This window comes from Canis lupus, chromosome 31 (assembly GCF_048164855.1).
Source record: "Canis lupus baileyi chromosome 31, mCanLup2.hap1, whole genome shotgun sequence".
NCBI lineage: Eukaryota > Metazoa > Chordata > Mammalia > Carnivora > Canidae > Canis > Canis lupus.
In genome coordinates, this window is record NC_132868.1 from 30114139 (window position 1) to 30135104 (window position 20966).

Here is a 20966-nt window from a genome sequence, read left to right on the forward strand (position 1 = left end):
AGGTTAAATGTTTTATATGTGTGTATAGATACCAATATTTTATATCTAAGTTTATCTTACCCAGTTTTATACTACATTAATAAATTTAGAATATTTAAAATTAATAATATTATACTATATTAATAAATTTATATTTTTCTTTGACTTTATAAAATCTAATTTTCATATAGTTAGTAATATTGAATTTATCCAGTGAAAATAGCTTTATAAAACAGTATATTATTTAATAAAAATTTAAATAAGTCATGCATCAAAATGTTTTAAGTTACTTATTAAATATAGTTGACATACAATATTACTTCCAGGTATACAACAGTGATTCAATAATCATACACATTATGAAATGCTCACCACAATCATCACTGTTACCATCTTACAAAGGTATTACAATATTATTTACTATATTCTTACTTTCCATCCCTGTCAATTGTTAAAAAATAGAAGTTTGTAGCTCTTCTTTACCTATTTCACCGATTTCCCCACCTCCCACTGGCAACAATCAGTGTGTTCTCTGTATTTGTGAGTCTCTTTTTTGTATTTTTGTTTTTTGTTTTTTAGATTTCAAATATAAGTGAAATCATACAGTATTGCTTTCTCTGATATTTTTCTCCCAGTATAATACCATCTAGACCAATCCATGTTGTCACAAATAGCAAGATTTCATTCTTTCTTATGGTAATATTCCATTGTATAAATACACAGTATCTTCTTTATGCATTTATCTATTGATGGGCATTTAGGTTGCTTCCATGTCTTTTCTATTGTAAATAATGCTGTAATAAACATAGTGGCACATATATGTTTTTGACTTACTGATTTTGTTTCTTCAGGTAAATGCCCAAAAGTGTAATGACCAGGTCATATGGTATTTCTATTTTTAAGTTTTGAGGGACCTCCATACTATTGCCCACAGCAGCTGCACCCATGTAAATTCCTAACAACAGTACACAAGTTTTCCTTCTTTTTCTCCACATTTTCGTCAACATTTGTTATTTGTCTTTTTTATATAGCCATTTCTAACAGGTGTGGGTTGATATCTCATTATGGTTTTGATCTTCATTTCCTTGCTTAGTAATGTTGAGAATCTTTTCATGTGTCTGTTGGTCATTTGTAGGTCTTTTTGGAAAAATGTTTACATAGGTCCTCTACCCGTTTGTTAATCAGATGTTTTTGTGTGTTGATTTTCTTTTGACTTTTTTATTTATTTATGATAGTCACACAGAGAGAGAGAGAGAGAGAGGCAGAGACATAGGCAGAGGGAGAAGCAGGCTCCATGCACCGGGAGCCCGACGTGGGATTCGATCCTATGACTCCAGGATCGCGCCCTGCGCCAAAGGCAGGCGCTAAACTGCTGCGCCACCCAGGGATCCCTTTGTGTTGATTTGTAAACACGTTTTATGTATTTTGGACCTTAGCTTCTTTTTAAATACATCATTTGCAAATATGTCCTCTCATTCAGTAGGTTTCCTTCTCTCTTCAAAAGCTTTTTAGTTTTATGTAGTCTTATATGTGTATTTTTACTTTTTAAAAAATTTTCCTTGCCTGAAGACAGATCCAGAAGAATGATTCTAAGGCCAATCTAAAAAGATTACTGCTTATGCTTCCTTTTAGGGGTTTTATGATTTTACATCTTGTATTTCAGTTTTTAATCCATTTTATTTGTGCATATGATATGAGAAACTTGTCTAGTTTATGTAGTTGTCCAGTTTTCCCAACACCCTTTATTGAAGTGATTATATTTACCCCATTGCATATTCTTGCTTTCTTTGTCATAGATTAATTGACCATATAAGTGGGGGTTTATTTCTGGCTCTCTACTCTATTGATCTGTGTATATTTTTGTGCCAGAACCATACTATTTTGATTATTACAGCTGTTGTCTTCATTCTCAAGAGTGCTTTAACTATTTGAGGTTTTGTGGTTCCATATAATTTTTAGGATTACTTATTCTACTTCTGTAAAAAGAACTATTAATGGTTTGATAAGGATTACAATAATCCTTATCAAAGAATCTATAGATTGCTTTGAGTAGTAAGACATTTTAACAGTATTATTTTTTCTGATTCAAAAAAATAATATATCTTACCATTTATTTGTGTTGTAATTTTTTTTTCTTTAATGTCCTATACTTTTCAGAGTACAAGTCTTATTTCTTAGTTAAGTTTGTTCCTAGGTATTTTATTCTTTTGGTCCAATTGTAAATATAATTGTTTTCTTACTTTCTTCTACTTTGTTATTAGTATATACAAATACAACAAATTTCTGTATATTTTATATTATACAACTTTACTAAATTTATGTATTCTAAGCTTTTTGGTGGAATCTTCAGGGCTTTATATATAAAGTATCATGGCATCAGTTTGTATGAATGTTCGTTTTCTAATTGCTTCCAGTCCTATGTTGAAAACAAATGGTGAAAGGGGACATCCTTGTCTTTCTTCTGACTTTGGAGGAAAAGCTTTCAGATTTTCACCATTCAGCATGCTGGTTTATTATTTTGAGGTATGTTTACTCTATGGCCACTTGAGAGTTTGGATCATGAACAGACACTGAATTTTGTCATTTTTTTTGTATTTATTGAGACAAACGTGATTTTATCCTTTGTTTTGTTAACGTAGTGTGCCACATTAATTTGCAGATGTTAAACCATCCTTGTATCCCTAGAATAAAACCCACTTGATAATGGTGAATGATCCTTTTAATGTATTGTTGAATTTGGTTTGCTTATATTTTGTTGAGGATGTTTGCATCTATGTTTACCAGGAATATTGTCCTGTGGGGATTTTTATAGTGCATCTTTTTCTTTTTTTTTTTTTTAAACATTTTTTTAAATTTATTTATGATAGTCATACAGAGAGAGAGAGAGAGAGAGAGGCAGAGACACAACAGGCAGAGGGAGAAGCAGGCTCCATGCACCGGGAGCCTGATGTGGGATTCGATCCCGGGTCTCCAGGATCGCGCCCTGGGCCAAAGGCAGGCGCCAAACCGCTGCGCCACCCAGGGATCCCCTAGTGCATCTTTTTCTAGTTTCAGTATCAGGGTAATGCCAGCCTTGTAGAATGAATTTGGAAGAATATCTCCTCCTTTTGGGTGGAGAGGGGAGAAAGATAATTCTAGAATTGGTATTTACTTTTTCTAAAATATTTGGTAGAATTTGCCTGCGAAACCATCTGGTCCTTGACTTCCATTTGCTGGGAATTTATTTATTACTGATTAAGTTTTATTACTTATGTTCTTATTACTAGTTATCAATCTCTTCAGATTGTCTTCCTGATTCAGCCTTAGAAAATTGGATGTTTCAATGAATGTATCCATTTCTTCTAGATTGTCCAATTTGTCATTGAGGTCAAACTCATTCTTACTCCCCTCCACGTGTAATTTTTGTTTTGTGAATCTCCTAATTTTTGTAGCTATAATTGACTGTACTACTATTGTCTTTTAAACCTTCATACTAGCTTTAAAAGTGATTACTACCTTTATTATATATTTGCTTTTACCAGTATAATTTTTTCTTTTCAAAACTTTCTTAGTCCTAGTTATAGCCTTTTCCATTCTGTTCCATTTCCATTAAGTCCAACTTTTTTTTTTCTTTCTTTCTTTTTTTTTTTTTTTTGTCTGAGGGAACTCTTTCCTTCTATTCTGAATGATAAAATTACTAAGTAGAATGTTTTGGTTTTAAGTGTTTTCTTTATCTCTTTTCAGCTTTGAATATATCATGCCATTCTTTTCTGGCCTGCAAAAATTCTGCTAGTAGCCTTATGGGCTTTCTCCAATATATAGCTAGTTGTCTTTTATTGCTTTTAAATTTTTCTCTTCATCACTACTTTTTGTTATTTTAATTATGTATCTTGGTTTGGCCCTTTAGGAGTTCAACTTGGTAGGGACTTCCTTTGCTTCTGGGATTTGGGTGTGTTTCTTTCCCCCAGATTAGGGAAGTTTTCATCTTTTATTTCTTCAAATAAGTGTTCTGTTCCTTTCTCTCTTCTTCTGGGACCCCTATAATGCAAATTTTAGTATGCTTGCTGTCCTAAAGGTCCCTTAACATTTTCTTTTTCTCTTTCCTGCTGTTGAGTTTGAGTGGTGTCCACTACCCTTTTAGATCGCTGATCCATCCTACTGTTTTTTTCTTTTTTAAAATATTTTATTTATTAATCATGAGAGACACACTGAGAGGAGCAGAGACACAGGCAGGGGGAAAAGCAGGCTCCATGCAGGGAACCCAATGCAGAACTCAATCCCAGGACTCCAGGATCACGCCCTGAGCCAAAGCCAGATGCTCAACTGCTGAGCCATCCAGGCGTCCTTTCTAGTGTATTTTTCAATTAATTTATTTTATTCAACTCTGATTAGTTCTTTATTATCTCTTTGTTGAATTTTTCTTATGGAGTTCATCTACTTTTCTCTCAAGTCTGGTAAGCATCCTTATAAACATAATTTGAACTCTTTATCAGGTAGATTGCTTACCTTTATTTAGGTCTTTTTCTGAAGTCTTGTTTTGATCTTTCATTTATAGCATATTTCTGTCTCCCAATTTTGTTTCTGTAGATTAGGAGAAACAGCTACCTTTGTCAGTCTTGAAGGGACTTACGTAGGAATGTCCCCTGTGTAGACTACATATACCAGGTGGCACTGGCTGAAGCTGCAGCAGGCATAGACTGTGAGTTCCAGGGTATTCAAGTAGGTATAAGCTAGATGTTACCAAAGCTATCCCTGTGGATGGCTGGAGCTAAATGGGCATGCATGGGCTGGTGACTCCTGAGGCATTCTGTTCAGGGGACCCTGTTGGGATGAGCTCAATTTGTCCTTGGATGCTTTGCATCTGTGTCATCTTAGTGAAATATCTGGGATGTCTTGTTATGTACTGCATTGGAGCCACCTTGGGCGAATGCCAGAGCATAGCAGTGTAAATGAGGAGGGAATGGCTAAAGCTGGTATGGTTTAGGGATCTGTGACTCATTGAGGCAGTAGGTCAGTTAGAGTATACCCAGACCTACTTCCATCTGTGCTATGAAGGTGGTGGGAGAATGCAAGCAATAACACCAACCAGCACTGTCATCCCAGAGAAAATTCCAGCAGTTCCCCCACCATTTGGCAAATTCTTCAGTGTTAGTAAATAGGTCTTCTCTCACAGCTTAGTTGCCCCTTAAATCATTTGTATTTTTTTCTGTGTTCCAGGGTATATCCCATAGCCCTCAATGCTATCTTTCCCCCCAATGTGTGTCACAGAATGAGGGATGGTATTCTTGTTATGTATCTTTCTCCTGTCATTTTCTATGTGGTTCCTCTATATTTTGGTATGCAGGAACTATGGAATTACCCCTCAGTTCTTTTTCAGAAAGAATTGCTCTATATGCAGGTGTAGGTTTGGTGTGTCTATGGAAAGTGGTAATGTCAGTGGCTTCCTATGCTTTCATCTTGGACCTTCCTTGATTGTTATTGTTGTCATCACTTTTTGTTATCTAGTCTCTGAATATTTTGTTTGAAACATATTCTTAAAATTTTCAAAAAATGAGTCTCTAATTTTGAAGTATACATAGCAGTAATATTTACATAAATGTTTTCATTTTTATTTTGAACTAGTTGCAACTTTACAGAAATGTTGCAAAAATAGCATAGTGAATTACAATATACCTCTTAACCAGCTTCACCACATGACACAAGAGGAAATATGAACGTTGGAAGAACTCCTGGAGCATGACTCCATCTCAGAAGCAGTCTTAACCTGGATCATGACTGTGTACAAGGTCAAAGCTACAGAACTGAACTATGCTACATGATTAATGGCTTTGAAATGAAATTTTGGAGAATATTTTATTTTAGCTATCTTTCAATGTATCTTCTTTGTGACACAAGTAATATGTTTACCCTATTATCTTAAAAATGGATATTAAGCAGAAACAAGATAGGACTCCAGATTAAAAGGTAATGTAGTATTACAGTTGTGATATAATTTTTCAGAACAAAGGTAAGTCCTCAAGCTTCACCTCCTATTCGTTGCCAAAATCTTAGGGCATGCATAGTTGCAAAACTTCCTGAGACTTAAAGAAGCTATTTTATTGATCAGATGCTTTTATACATTTTGTAGTACAAATTTAAAGTATTTTAATCATATAAATAACATACTTTAAACACTCATTATGTTAAAATAATTAGAATATAAGTCTTGTAATTAACAGCATGATTTAATGTTAATGATATAATCTATTTCTTTGGTGGTCTTTTTCAATTCTCCTTCAGCTAGAAATAGTGGTGAAAGTCTTTTTTCATGGTATCCCAGACACTGTACTAATTTACTTTCTTACTCATATTTCTTATCAGTACATATACTTTTTTTATTGTATTCACTTTTGCTTTTTCCCTTAGCCTTGAAAGCCCTTGCATCTGTAATGATTTTTCCATATTGTACTGATTCCTTTTTCCTCTATTGTAGACTTAAATTTCCCTTATTTTATATTCTGGTATTACTTTGGTCATAACACAAGAATGCTTATTATGTTTTATTTTATTTAGCTTTATGATCGTCTCTTTTCTCTGCTAGATAATGACTCACATCAAGCACAGGCCACTTAGGCATGTTTATATTCACAGAGCACATAATAATTTCTGGAATGTAGTGAATATTCAATATAGATATTTTGATTCAACAAATGAATGGGATTTCATAACTAAGATAAAGTGCAAAAATTGTCATTGTACAGCTCTTTGGTAAAAATAGCACCTGTTAAGCATTAGCCAATGCATTTTTAGCCAAAGCTAGATAGATATTTAAATGAAAATTTGACAGGGTATTGCACTATAGATGGAGGTGTTACCTGGAAGAGTAATTTTTTTTCTTATTTTCATAATACTGCATGCAATTAGACAAAATAAATACAAAAATGGCAGCAATGTCTATTTTTCTCTACTGAAAATAATAGTTAAAATTGTTGATGTGACCCTGCATTCCTGGGACTGAGTCCCACATAGGGGCTCCCTGCATGGAGCCTACTTCTCCCTCTGTCTTTCTCAGTCTCTCTCATTAATAAATGAATGAATAAATAAATAATTATTAAATAAATAAATAAAATTGTAAGAGTGCTCACTGTAGGCAGATCTAAATTCTTTCCATGTGTCAATCGTTGTAATTCTTACATGTTTTCTATAATGCAGATATTGTTATATTCTTTTGGTTTCAAATACACAAAGCTGTAACAGTGGCTGGATTTGCCAAAGAATAGTCAGGTCACAAGTTGTACAACTCAGCAGCAAGGGGTCTTGCCTCAGACTCTTGGTCACTCCTGTATTGCTGTTCTCCTCAATAGTGACAAGAGCAAGCTGTAGAAGGAGTAATAGTTTGAAGTAAAGATGGCAACAAGGATCCCTAGACATGCAAATCCTAATCATTGAGCCAAAATAAGAGTTTGGATTGTGAGACCCACTGTATGATTTTTTATTTGCTTTGATGCTCACTCTCTTCCTATATTCTCTTCTTTCATCACAGAAAAAGAAGTCAACAAGTAGGTGCCAGAACATATCTCAAAGGTAAAGAGATGGCTGGCATAAATTGTATGGACTCCGTGCGAAATATGTGTATGAATGAGTCTATGTAGACATGCACACACACACACACACACACACACACACACACACACTACATAGCTGGTAGTCCCATTTTTTAAAATGCTTGCCTTTTCACATCTCTGACATGCTGAGATCTATTTTTTCAATGGCTGGAGAATATTTCAACCCTGTGTGTACCTCCTAGAAAAGTGCTAATTTTCTTGGCAAGTCAAGAGCAGAACATCTGCTTTTATTGAATCTCTAGCTGAAAAACAATAAGAAAACCTTTTCTTTTTCTGTGGGGTGATATGATTGTTAACACCCTATTGCATATTAATGATCCTTCAGCTCCATCCTTGTTTCACTTTGAATGGTCAGAAATAAAATGATGCAATATTGAGTTATAAAACTGTAGTAAACCATATTTGCTAAATACTTTCCTCATTAAATGGAAACACACACACATATGATATAACAGTAAAATGAATGAAACATTTTAAAAGGAAGTTCTTCTTGTTTATAATGTTCCTTCCCTAGTTACATGACAGCTAATGTAGTATTCATGGTCAAATTTAACTTTTGAGACCATCTGCTCTATGCAAGATGTCATAGAAATAAAAGCTGTTTTGAAATGAAAAGAGAACAAAAATCTTATTCAGAGAACACCTCCCAGCTGTGTTACCAGTTACTGTGTAATCATCTTTCATTATATATGCTGTATGGGGTATAGAGGATGATTAGAAATGCAAACCTGATGTTCTGGATTTGTACATCTCTTTTAGAGCCAGATCAGCTCAGCAAAGAATTTAGCCTCCGATTTCAATTGTATCTCATGAAATGTTTTGCTAAGTCACTAATATTTATTGAGTGGTCATTTTCATATTCTAAGAAACACCCTAAAGACAACTTCTAAAATTCTTATATTTATAGAATACTTAACACTAACTAGCATAAGACTAAGCAGAATAGGACCATACTATTCCACATGTTTTATTTCCTTTTCTCTTCTAATTTCTACTAAAAGGATGGAAAGTATAGCAAGTAGTCCAGTGCTGTAAGTTTATACACACACATTCTCCCCAAAGTAAAAAGCCATTGTCAATTTTGGAGGGCGTCTCTGCAGATAGTCTATCCTTTTGAGAGCATAGTTGTAGAATCTAGCTAATGTCTTAAGCAAAAAAACAATATATTTTGTAGCTTACTTTTACATTCAGTTTATATCAGATCATTCTCCACTGGGTAAAAAGAGCTGACTCATGTATAATTACTACATTGAAGACACATTTCCAATTGTTCAATTATCTATTGCTCGATAACTACCCTTAAACTCAAACTTATTAAAATGTCAATGATTTTATTGTATCTCATCATTTTGTGGTAAGATATATGCACAAGACCTAGCTAGGTGATTTTTCTGGTTCACATTGTACAAACTGGTTACTTAGTAATACTTAGTTGATGCCAGGCCCAACGATATTAGATGGATGTCCCCACATGTCTGTGGCCTTGGTGGAGATGGTTAGAGAACTGGCCTCAGATGGCCTCTCTCCAAGTGCTCAGGGCTTCCCTATGTGGTATTAGTATGACAATTGGTTTTCTTACAAAACAACTTGGAGTACTATGATGCCAGAGTCCATGATCCCTACCCTCTTGAAGGGGATATCTCACACTCTCACACTGACACAGCATCATTACCACCAGATTCTATTGGACAGAGCAGTCACAGATCAGAACGGATTCAAGGAGAAGGGGGTTAAATTCTTCTCACTAGAAGGCATATTAAAGAATCTAAGGTTCATTTTTAATCTTCCATACCAGTTTTTAATCAAACAAAAAACTTCAATAATTATTCTTGTGTAGATGTTTTTGTGATTATAGTGACACATTCTTACCAGCGATACTGATGGATAAAACATACTGATTTGCAATTATAATTTTGACAGATATTGCCAAATATTTTGTGAGTGTATTGTACAATGCGCTCATCTTTATCCTAATGCTGCTTAACGAAAATGTGTTCCCAAATATTGAAAGAACATAGGACTGAAAAGTAGAAGACAGTTACGGAAACTGAAAAATAGTAGGACAGGCAATAAACCTAGTATTTGAAAGTAATTCAATTTTCTGATATATGTTCTAACAGAGAAGAAACAGATAAGTAGACTGTCTACTCTCTCAGTTTTATTATCTTTTGTAATCCCATGATTACATATTTTTTAAATAAAGCATTATAATGAAGTAGAAATTTAAAGACTATTTCAAGAGAATATGGAAAAACTTAGGACCATTAATAGTGCAAAGGCTTTTTCCCCCCTTCATACTTGCTTAGAAATTAAAGTTATTTTGATTTTATATTGTCTTTACCAAGACAAGTACTGAGATTTTGAAGAACCAATAGGATTAATCTGGCTATGCTAGTATTTGTTTAAACATTTATCTAAATATAATAATTATAACATCAAAAGGGGTTAAACTAGTCATATTTTATCAATAGTTTACATTTTCTTCATTTAAGCCAGAACAAATTTTTAAAATTATTATACCAACTACATTTAATTTATATACTGTAGTAAGACAAAGCATTGTAGGATATCATAAAATAAATACAAAATATAAAGTTACTTGAATATATAGATGATAATGTCACAAAAGTTAAAATCAGGCTTCAAAATACCTATGATAAAATAAAAATGATCATAGATATCACATATACTAAAAATAGTGGATATGTCTCATCTGCTGAAGTTTTAACTTGAAGAAATTAAAAAAAAAACTTCAAATGATATATGACACCTTTTAAAGGTTATATAAATAACTCTTATTTCCAAGACCAGTAAGTTAAAATGTGCATAGGAAAAATGTTATCAAAAATATGAAGATAATTGAGAGTTACAAAAGACCCCAAATTATCTTGTATCCTTTAATATTTGTTATTCATTTTATTTTACTTTTTAGGGCAATTATTTTATTTTTCATAATTTATTAAATTTCAAAGGTAATATATCCTTTAAAATTTTTAATTCCAGTGTAATTGTTATATTAATTTCAGGTGTGCAACATAGTGATTCGCCAATTCTACTTTGCTGATCCCAATAATTGTACTCTTTATCCTCTTCACCCATTCTCCCCCTCCCTATTAACTTCACTATAACTGCCAGCTATTTATATTTAGTTTGGGTTTTGGGGGGGAGGGGGGCTTCTGCTTTGTTTCTTAAATTACAAATATGAGGAAATCATATAGTAGTCTTCCTCTAACTGACTTATTTCACTTAACATTATACCTATGTGTTGCAAATGACAAGATTTTGTTATTTTTTATGGCTGAATAGTATTCCTATGTATCTGTGAATGGGCACTTGGGTTGATTCCATATTTTGGCTATTGTAAAAAATGCTGCAATAAATATAGGAGTGCTTTTTTTTTTAATTAGTATTTTTGTATTCATTGGGTAAATACCCAGTAGTGGAATTGCTGGATCATAGGATAATTCTATTTTTAACTTTTTGAAGAACCTCCATACTGTTTTCCACAGTGGCTGCCTAAGTCTGCATTCCCACCAACAGTGCATGAGGGTTATTTCTCCCCATCCTTGCCAACACCTGCTGTTTCTTGATTTTAGCTATTGTGACAGGTGAGAGGTAATAGCTCATTGTGGTTTTGATTTGCATTTCCCTACTGATGATGTTGAGCATCTCTTCATGTGTCTGCTGGCCACCTGGATATCTTCTTTAGAAAAAATGTCTCTTCATGTCTTCTGCCCAGTTTTAAGTGCATTGTTTATGTAGCACTGAATTGTATACATTTATTATATATTTTGGATACTAACCCCTTATTGGATATGTCACTTGCAGATGTTGTCTCCTATTCAAGAAGTTATCTTTTTGTTTTGTTGATTGTTTCCTGTGCTGTGAATAAGCTTGTATCTTTGATGTAGTCTCAATAACTTATTTTTGCATTTGTTTCCCTTGCCTTAGGAGATAAATCTTGAAAAATTTGCTATGGCCAATGTCAGAGAAATTATTGTCTGTGCTCTCTTCTAGGACTTTTAGGTTTTCATGCCTCATATTTAGGTGCTTACTCCATGTTAAATATATTTTTGCGTGTGGTATAAGATACTAGTCCAGTTTCATTCTTTTTTATATAACTGTTGAGTTTTCCTCACACTATAAAAAAAGAGATTTTTCCCCCATTGCATATTCTTGCCTCCTTTGTCACAAATTGACCATATGAGTTTATTTCTGAGCTCTCTATTCTTCCCCATTGATCTATGTGTCTTTCTGTGCCACACTGTATAGTTTTGATTAACACATCTACGTAGTACATCATGAAATCTGGGATTTTGATACCTCTAGTTTTCTTCTTTTTCAAGATTGCTTTGGCTATTTGAGTTCTTTTGTAATTCCACACAAATTTACTATTTTTTTCTAATTCTGTGAGAAAGCTGTTGGTATTTCAATAGAGAGTGAATTAAATCTGTAGACTGATTTAGGTGGCATGGGCCTTTTAACAATATTTGTTCTGCCAATCTCTGAGCATAGTACATCTTTCCATCTATTTGTGCCATCTTTTCAGAGTGTAGGTGCTTCACCTCCATGGTTAAATTTATTCCTAGATATTTTAGGATTTGGGGTGCTTGTAAAAGGGAGTGCTTTCTTAATTTTTCTTTCTGCTACTTCATTAGTAACATATAGAAATGCAACACATTTCTGTGTGTTGAATTTGTATCCTATAATCTTATGGACTTCATTATTTGGTTCTTGTAGGTTTTTGTGGAATATTTTGTATTTTCTTTATATAGCATCCTGTCATCTGCAAATAATGAAAGAAGTAAAACTTCTTTCTTACCAATTTAGATGACTTTCACTTTTTTCTAGTGTGATTGCTGTGGCTAGGACTTGCAGTACTATGTTGAATAAAATCAGTGAAAGTAGAAATGCTTGGTTTTTTCCTGATCTAGGGGAAAAGCTCTCAGTTTTTCACCTTTGAGTATGATGCTACCTGTGGGTATTTCATACATGGCCTTTATTATGTGAAGCGTATTTCCTCTAAACCTATTTTGTCAAATGCTTTTTATACACCTATTGAAATGATTATAAGATTTTTTTATTCTTTTTAACTTGTTGATATGACGTATCACACTGATTTACGAATATTGAACCATATTTGCATCCCAGGAATAAATCCCACTTGATCATGGTGAATGATTTGTTTTACTTTATTGAGGATTTTAGTATCTATCTTCATCAGACATATTAGCCTGTAGGTTTTGTTTTGTTTTGTTTTGTTTTTAGTATTGTCTTCACTTGTTTTTATATTATGGTAATGTTGATCTCATTGAATGAATTTGGAAGTTTATCTTCCTCCTCCACTTTTTGGAATAATTTGAGAATAGGTATTAACTCTTCTTTTTTATTTACTTAAATTCAACTAGCCGACATATAGTACATCATTAGTTTCAATTTTTTAAAAGATTTTATTTATTCATGAGACACAGAGGCAGAGACATAGACAGAGGGAGAAGCAGGCTTCCTGCCGGGAGCCGGATGTGGGAGGATGTGGGACTCGATCCTGGGACGGGGATAACCCCCCGAGCCAAAGGCAGATGCTCACCACTGAGCCATCCAGGCAACCCACATCATTAATTTCAGATGTAGGGTTCAGTAATTCATCAATTGCATATAACGCCCAGGGATTATCATATCATGTGCCCTCCTTAATGTCCATCACCCAGTTACCCTATCCTGCCATCCACCTCCTCTCTAACAACACTCAGTTTGTTTCCTATAGTTAAGAGACTAGAATAAAGATGTGTTATACACACACACACACACACTCACACACACACACACACAATGGACTATTAGCCATGAGGAAGAATGAAATCTTACTATTTACATTGATGTGGATGGAACTGGAGGGTATTATGCTGAGCAAAATAAGTCAGAAAAAGACATCATATGGTTTCACTCATATGTGGAATCTAAGAAACAGTGCAAAGGATCATAGGGGAAGGAAGGGAAACAAACCATCAGAGATATTAACTCTTTTTCAAGAGTTTGATAGAATTCACCTGTGAAGTCATCTAGTCCTAGACTTTTCTTTATAGGGATTTTTTTTTTTTTTGATTACTGATTCAATTTCCTTGCTGTTAATTGGTCTGTTCAAATTTTCTGCTTTTTTCCTGATTTGATTTTGGGATGTTATACATTTCTAGGAATTTATCATTTCTTCTGGGTTTTCCAATTTGCTGGCATATAATTTTTCATAATCTCTTATAATCCTCTGTATTTGTGGTATCCATTATATCTCTTTCATTTCTGATTTTATAATTTTTTTGATGAGTCTGGGACCAAAGACTTATCAATTTCTTTGCTCTTTCTAAGAACCAATTCTAAGTTTCATTGATAGATTGCATTGTTTTTTAGTCTCTGTGTCCTTTCTCCTATTTTTAAGTTTTGTTTGTTGTCTTGTTCTTCTCCTTTAAATGGGGAGATTACATTGAGATTTTTCTTGCTTCTTGATACAGGCCTGTATTGCTTATACATTTCTCTCAGTACAGCTTTTGCACCATCATAATATCCTTTTTCATTTGTCTCCATATATATTTTTTAATTTCCCCTTCGATTTATTCATTGATGCCTTCATTGTTTTAAATTGCATGTTATCTAAGTTCCATTTTTGTTTTCTAAATTTCTTTTGTGGTTGGAAAAGATGCATATGACTTCAATCTTTTGAATTTGCTAAAACTTGGTTTATGGCCTAACAGGTGATCTATTCTCTAGAATGTTTCATGTGCATTTGAAAAGACTGTCTTTGGATCCAATGTTCTGAATAGATCTGTTAGATCCATCTGGCCAATGCGTCATCCAAAAATTATGTTTCCTTGCTGATTTTCTGTCTGGATCATCTATCCATTGATGTTAAAGTCCCCTAATATTGTTGTATTACTCTTCATTTCTTGCTTAATATCTGTTATTAGCCCCTTTATATATTTGGGTATTCCCCGTTGGGTACATAAGTATTTATAATTGAATTATCTTCTTCTTGGATTGTTCCTTTTATGTAGTGTTATTTTCTCTCTGTTAAAGTGTACTTTGTACAATATAAGTAATGCTACTCCAGCTATCTTTTTTGCATCTATTTGTATGATAAATGTTTTTCCATCCTTCACTTTCAATCTACATGTGTCTTTAGGTCTGAAACGAGTCTTTTAATAGGTGGGTCTTACTTTTTTATCTAGTCACCAATGTCTTTTGATTGGGGAATTCAGTCCATTTACATTCAAAATAATTTTGATAAGTATGTGCTTACTGACATTTTGTTACTTGTTTTATGGTTGTTTTGTAGTTCTTTTATCTTTCTTCTCCTGCTCTATTCTCTTGTAGTTTGATGGGATTTTTTACAGGTTTTCGTATGTTCATATATAACATTTTATGTGTTTAGTAATCTATATTAAGTTGATGTCCAGTTAAATTTGAACCCATTCTGAAGCACTGAAGTTTGACTTTTGCCCATGTTTTGTGTATATGCCATACTTTACATTCTTTTATTTTGTAGATATAACACCATTATGTAAGCTAAAGTAGTAAAAGCAATTTTAAGTGATTAATGTACTCCTTTTATTATAGGTTTGCATTTACTTGTGAATGTGTTTCATCTCAGTTTTCTTACTACTAGTTGTGATCTTTTCACTCAAAGATTTCCTTTGCTATATCATGTAAGGCTGGTTTAGTGTAGAAAACACTAAAGATTCCACCAAAAAAACCTACAAGAACTGATAAATGAATTTAGTAAGGTCACAAGATACAAATTAAACATACAGAAATCCATTGCATTTCTATACACTACTAGTGAAGTAGCAGAAAGAGAAATTAAGAAAACATTCTCTTTTACAATTGCATCCAAAATGATTAAATACCTTGGTTAAGGAATAAACTAACCAAGAAAGTCAAGGACCTATACAATGAAAACTATAAAACATTGATGGAAGAAACTGAGGACAGCACAAACAGATGGAAGCATATTCCATGCTCATGGATGAGAAGAATCAATATTGTTAAAGTGTCCATATTACCCAAAGCAGTCTACAGATTTAATGCAATCTCTATTAAAATACCAATAGCATTTTTCACAGAATTAGAATAGTAAAATTTGCAGGGAACCAAAAATAACTCAAGCAGCCAGAATCACCTTGAAAAAGAAGAAAACTACTTGAAGTATCACATCCCAGATTTCATGATATACTACCCAGTTATGTTAATCAAAACAGTACAGTATGGCACAAAAATAGACACATAGATCAACAGAGTGGAGATCCCAGAAATAAAGCTAGTCTTCTACAAAGCAGGCAAGAATATGCAGTGGGGAAAAGACAATCTCTTCAACAAATGGTTCTGGGAAAACAACCACTTTCTTGCACCATACACAAAAATAAAATCGAATTGGATTCAAGACCTAAATGTGTCACTTGAAATAATAGAATTCCTGGAACAAATATAGATTTTGCACAGCAAAGAAAATCATCAACAAAATTAAAAGACAACCTACTGAATGAGACAATATACTTGTAAATTATGTCTGACGGGGTTGATATTTAACTCAATACTAAAAAATCCAATTAAAAATGGATAGATATTTTCCCAAAGAAGATATGGAGATGGACAAGAGACACATGAAAGATGTCCCACAATATTAATCATTATAAATTGCAAATGAAAATGGCTAAAATCAAAAACACAGGAAATTACAAGTATTGGTGAGATTGTGGAGAAATGGAAAACTTTCGCATGATTGATGAGAATGCAAATTGCTGCAGCCACTGTGGAAAAAAATATGGGGTTTCCTCAAAAGATAAAAACTAGAATTACCATATGAATCAGTAATTCCATTAGTGGGTATTTATCCAAAGAAAACCAAAACACTACTTTGTAAAGTTATATGTACCTTTATGTTGATTGCAGCATTATTTACAATAACCAAGATAAAGAAGCAACCCAAATGTCCATCCATAAATGAATGAATAAAGAGGTGATAATAAATATGAGAGTACAGTTATTAATAATGGAATATTAGCCATAAAAAATGAAATCTTGGCATTTACAACAACATAATTTAACTGGAGTATGTAATGCTAAGCAAAATAAACCAGTCAGAGAAAAATAACATATGTTTTCACCCATGTGTGAAATTTATGAGACAAAACAAAGAAAAAGAAAAACACCAGACCCAAATACAGAGAACAAACTGATGGATGCAGAGGGAAGGTTGTGGGGGGAGGAGGTGAAATAGGTAAAGGGTATTAAGAGTACAGTTATCATGATGAGCAGTGAGAAATGCATAGGATTGTTTAATCTTTATACTGTACACCTAAATTATTAAAATTTTAAGTTAAAAATAGCAGGACTCATCTCTATGTTGTCTACAGGAGGTTCACTTCAGACATGGAGACACATGTGGATTGCACATGAAGGGATGGAAGAACATTTACCATGTAAGTGGAACCAAAGAGAGATAGAGTAGCAATATTTAAAATAAGACAAAACAGACTTTAAAACGAGGACTGTAATAAGAGACAAAGAACAACACTACATAGTCAGAACAATCCAAGGAAAGAATAAAATAATTGTAAATATTCATGCACCCCAAATGAGAGTACCTAAATACATATAGCAACTATTAACATAAAAGAAGAAATTGACAGTATTATAGTAATAGTACAGGAATTTAAACCCCACTTATTCAATGGCTAATCCAAACAGAAGCCATGAAGGAAACAGTGACTTTGAATGACACATTAAACCAGTCGACCTCTGATATAGTTGCAGAACTTTCCAAAACCACTGGAATATACATTATTTTCAAGTACACATGAAACATTTTCCAAGATAGAGCACATTTTAGGCCTCCAGTCAATAAATTTTAAAAGATTGAAATTAGATCATGAATCTTTCCAAACCACAACTATATGACATTATAAATCACAAGAAAAAATCTGGAAACAAAAATAGGTGGCAGCTAAGTAACATGATACTAAAAAAATGAATGGCTCTACCAAGAAATTTAACAGGAAACTGAAAACACAATGGTTACAAAATCTTTGGAAGGCAGCTAAAGCTATTCTAAAGGTAAGTCTGTAGCAATACAGGTCTACCTCAAGAAAAAGCAAAATCCTGAATTAACCTCCTTACATTATTCCTAAAGGAGCTAGAAAAAGAACAAAGCTTAAGGTATAAGAAAAACAACAACAATAATAAAAATAAACATCAACAAAACCAGAAGCTGGTTTTTTGAAAAGATAAGTCTGGCTAAAGGTTTAACTATTTTATTTAAAAAAAGGACTCAATTAAAATCAGAAATAGAGGAGAGATATACAGAATAAGAGAATATTATGAAAAACTATATGCCAATAAACTGGATGACCTACAAAAAACGGATGATTTCTAGAAACATACAACCTTCTAAAACTGAATTGGAAATTAAAAAATGGAACAAATCCATTACTAACAATGTTGGAAGTTTCTTAATTACTGATTCCATTTCAAACAAAAGTCCAGGACCAAATAGCTTCACAGATGAGAGCTACCAAACATTTAAAGCAGAGTTACTACCTATTCTTTTGTTGTTGTTGTTGTTGTTGTTTGTTTTTGAAAGGTGAGGGAGGGGGAGAGAATCCTAAGTAAGCTCAATGCCCAGCATGGAACCTTACATGCAGCTTGATCTTACAACCTTCAGATCATGACCCAACTCGAAATCAAGAGTTAGATCCTTAATCAACTGAGCTATCCAGGCCCCCTGAGTTAATACATATTTTATCAAACTATTCCAAATAATAGAAGAGGAAGGGAAACTTCCTAATTCATGCTACAAGTCCAGCATTGCCCTGATACCAAAACCAGTCAAAGACACTAGAGGCCAATATCCTTAATGAAGATAGATAGAAAATTCCTCAACAAAATATTAACAAACTGAATCCAATAATACACTAAATTTTTTCACACTTTTCAAGTGAAATTTATTCCACAGCTGCATGGGTGGTTCGATATTCACAAATTGATCAATGTGATACACCACATTAATAAGGGAAATGAAAAAAATAAAAATCTTCTCAATAGATGTAAAAAAAAAGTATTTGACAAAATACAACATCCATTCAATAAAAACTTTCAATGTAAAAACAGAGGAAACATACTTTAGCATAATAAATGCATACACGAAAAATCCAAGGTTAACCAAATTCTAGATGGTGAAAAACTGAGAGCGTTTCCTCTAAGATCAGGAACAAGACAAAGAGGTCCATCCTCATCACTTTTACTCAACATTGCACCAAAAGTCCTAACGACCACAATAAAAAGAAATAGAATTCATCCAAATTTTAAGGAAGAAGTAAGACTCATTGTTTACTGTTGACATGATAAAAACTACACCAAAAAATCTCCTAAGCTAATAAATTAACTCATTAAAGCTGTAGGATACAAAATTAATATAGAGAAATCTGTTGCTTTCCTAAACGGAAATACAGTAACAGAGAAATTAAGAAAATAATCCCACTTATAATTTTACCAATAGGAATAAAATGCCTAGGAATAAACTTAACCAAGGAAGTGAAAAAACTTCAAAAACTAAAAAGCCATGAACTATTGGAAAGATATCCCATGTTCCTGGATTGGAAAAACAAATATTAAGATGTCCATACTATACAAAACAATCTGCAGGTTTAATACAATCCCTATCAAAATACCAAACTTTTTCACAGAATTAGAATAATCCTAAAATTTTATGGAACCACAAAAAAACCTTGAACACCCATTGCACTGGTTAGTCATTTTTGTTTTAAAAGTATTTATGCCTGAAATATTTTTAAAGCAATGATTGCATTGATTGGATATTCATTATATATGCGGAAATTAAGTGCCTTTTATATGGTTCTTTAATCTTTAGCCTTAAAAATAAATAATGAAGGAAGCAGTCCATTTCATTATCTTTCAGAGGAAACTGAGATCAAGAGAAGCTAAGTTACTTTGCTACATATTTATGCCTTGTGAGACATAGGGAGTGTAAATCTGTGTCTTTTTCATCCATTCAGTGCATCATATACTGATTGCCTGTTATGTGCCTTTCTTAGTATTAGGTATTGAAGAGTCTAGACAGATAGGACTCCTTTTTCTGTGGAGCTGACAGTCAAAAAGTTGAGTGGCGAAGTGATGACAGTTTTACTAAAGAGTAACAACGAAAAGCATACATTACACAAAGCTGGAGTGGGGGCAGGGACAAAGCTTTTATCAAGTTATGTCTATAAAAAAAAAGTTATGTCTATAAAAAGTTAAGCTGTGATCTGAAAAATAAGATTTAGCTAAATAAACATATTTATGAAAAACAGGAGTCGTGGACAATGCCTAAGAAGTGACATTTTCAAAGTCTGAGTTTCATAAAATGAAACAAGCTTTTAGTTGCCTAGGGCTCAGAGAAACTAAAGAAACAGTTTGGGCTTTTTTCTCTCTTTTCTCAAAGTATCTTTAAATGGTTGCTGCTATATATCTTGTTTCTGGTATTTTAAAAAGGTAAGTATATGTCACTGGTTTATTGAAAAAAGAATAAGAAAATCATATTTAGCAAAAATGAAAATAAAATACATCTCTGACAGGCAGAGATAACCACCATTAGCTCTTTGATGTGTATCCTTTCCAAAATCCTCCCTATATAGGAATGTGTACGTTTTTTCCAGAGGGAAAAAAATGACCTAACGTATTGCTGTGAAGTCTTCTCATTGATGTTAGATTTGGAATTCTTTTCCATATACACAAATTTTCATCTGCAATATAATGCATGGACAGTATAGTACTACATGAGAATAGACAGATGATTTAAACAGAATAAATATCCCAAAAATGTTACCATGCTACCATCACAGTTTAGAGATGAAAAGGTAAATTATTTAACAATGATCTTGAAGCATTTATTAATTACATGGGAAAAATCTATTTAATCCTTAACTCCTCTTTTGATTATATCTTACAGATTCCAACATGAATGATATTTTGCCTAAATTTATACTCACAATCCTGGAGTAAGATCCACGTATGAAATGAACATGAGCTTTCAAATAAGAATATCTGTAATATAAATGAAAGCCAAATCACTTAATAAATTAAAAATAAGCTCTACATCATGATTCATCAGTATTATAAAATATTTCAGGAGAAACTTAGAAACATACTTACAACACAGATAAGGGGTTGATACATAAGCAGTTGTTACAAAATAGGAAAATTTCTCAGCCAGATGAAATATGTGGTAAAATTCATGAGCAAAATAAAATTTTAAAACACACATGAAACACTCAGTATGCCCTGTGGACACAATCCCAGGTACACACCAAACAAAAAGAATTATCAACTCTCCTGTAAAATTCTCGTCATATTCCTGCTCTA

General features: G+C 33.1%; 1 long non-coding RNA gene across 1 annotated transcript; it reads left to right on the forward strand.

The window, feature by feature from the left end:
* The first annotated feature begins 304 nt into the window (after positions 1-304).
* On the forward strand, positions 305-20655 carry LOC140622251 (uncharacterized). The gene is made up of 3 exons (XR_012021999.1): positions 305-381; positions 16964-17029; positions 20554-20655. It is a non-coding gene; the product is annotated as an uncharacterized lncRNA (long non-coding RNA).
* The last annotated feature ends 311 nt before the right edge of the window (positions 20656-20966 follow it).